Source organism: Silene latifolia, chromosome Y (assembly GCF_048544455.1).
Source record: "Silene latifolia isolate original U9 population chromosome Y, ASM4854445v1, whole genome shotgun sequence".
NCBI lineage: Eukaryota > Viridiplantae > Streptophyta > Magnoliopsida > Caryophyllales > Caryophyllaceae > Silene > Silene latifolia.
Window position 1 is genome coordinate 477,045,643 of NC_133538.1, and position 2,091 is coordinate 477,047,733.

Sequence of the window (2,091 nt, forward strand, 5' to 3'; positions counted from 1 at the left end):
GGTGCTTGGAGAGATTATCCAAGCTTTGTACAAGGAAGGCTCTTGTGGAGAAGCTCCCTCTTTTGGATCGCCAAGGATCCTCCAAGTGTGGCTATTGGAGAGGCTAAGGTATGTAGAGCCTCCGGTTAATCCTTCTTCTTACTCCTTCCGTCACCTTACCATGAGGAAGAAATTGTACCCGGATAGTTTTGCTTCCACCGAGGCCTATTGGGCCGCAAGACTGGCGGAGGAGGGTGGTCCTCATATCCGTTGGGTGGTGTCATGGTGGCACTTAAGGTCCTTCACGGGGTTGCCCGCTTCGGGTGCTAGTCCTCGTTCTTTGATGGTGGTGGGTTTGAAGGTTGTTTCCTTCATTTATCCCGAAAGGCTCATGAGGCAAATGGGGCGTCAACAAAAGGTGCCCGCTCAAAATACTCTTGTCCAAGAGAATTTTTTCCGGAACTCCGAGCTCGTGGAGTTCTTTGAAAGGTGGTGGGCCACTCGGCCGCTTTTGGAGGTACCAAACCCCATTGCCACGACATGGGTGACTCCCGCTTATGCCATGTGGTCACGTGCTCCGTCCTTGGAAGAGAGATCCAAATTTCGTAAGGACGAGGTTGTCGACTTGAAATATCGAGAGGTTGGCAAGGCCAACCGTGCCTTCTTTGAGGAGTATGTTGACGGAGCTACTCCCGATGTGATGAGACCACCGAAGAGGAGGAGTTCCGGCCCCAAGAGTATGGTGGGCCGTGCATTGGCTCGTCTTGGGTCGAATATTGGGTCTTGTGCTAGACCGGAGGCCGTCGCCGTCTTAGATCTGTTTAGGATCCGTTCCGAGGAAGAAGTCCCTGCTAGGCGAGCCAACAAGAAGAATAAAGAGAAGATGTACCCTGAGGGAAAAGGGAAGGGTAGAATGAAAGAGTGAAGACCTCCATTACCCACTTTATTATTATGTTGTATTATTGTTGTGAGTTTTTATTATGTTGTGATAGCTAGTTGTTGTGTGTTTTGTGCTAGTTTTACTATGTGTGGTGTGTTAGTGGACACCTTAGCTTTGACAAGTTGTAGACTCGTCGTGCTTTATTTGTTGTTGAAATTGTAATCCCTCCCATTATTAATTAAATAAGAGGATTGCTCGTGTCGAAAATTGTGAACGCTTGTTTCTTCCATCCATTTTGCGAAGGCAATTCGATTTGAATCGTCCTAAACAATTGCACTTGGGAAAGTGGTATTTTGTGGAAAGGGAGAATGGCTTATTTTTTATATTTTTGTGGGGAAAGGGAATGGTTTTCCCTTTTCTCTTTTTTAATGGGGATGTTTTTTGATTGTGGGAATGGTTGTATCCTTCTTGTGTAAGAAAGGACTGCCTACGTATCCACCTGAAGAGGTAAAATCAAACCATGATCGTAGTTCGAAATGTTTTGTGAATTAGAATTGGGTTTTGTGGTTGTATCCCTCAAGCATAAGAGGGACTGCCTACGTATTCACCTGAAGAGGTGAAATCAAACCATGTTCGTAGTTCAGGGGTTTGTTTTTGAAGTACAAATGGACGTTGCCTTTGACGGATCAAAGGACATTCGAAACGGGCAAGGTGCCGCAGCTTAGACTCGATAAAACATGCAATTACAAATCAGAACATGTTGAGGAACTTGACTTGAAAAGGGTTGAGGCTGGTGCTAGTTGCAAAACTAGGCTAGGTTGTTGGTTGATAGGGTTCAAGGGTAGTATTTCTTGAGTTGGTCTAGGTTGGTCGGGTTTGTAAAGTCCTCCCCGTCTAGGTCACTCAGTCTCACTGCGCCCCCGAAAGTATTTTCTTGACCAGGCATGGCCCGGCCCAGTTGGATTTGAATTTTCCCCTCGGATCGACGGGTAATGGTGCTCGGACTGACTTGAGGACCAAGTCGCCCTCCCGGATGTTTCGAGGTTTGACCTTCTTGTTGAATGCCCGTTGTATACATCGTTGGTATAGATGGACGTTGTGCAGGCGTTGAGTCGTCGTTCGTCTAGAAGAGTGAGCTGTTCGTACCTTCGACGGGTCGATTCCGCCTCAAGGACTTGACTCTACAATAGGATGCGTAGAGATGGGACCTCTAACTCTACCGGTTGAACCGC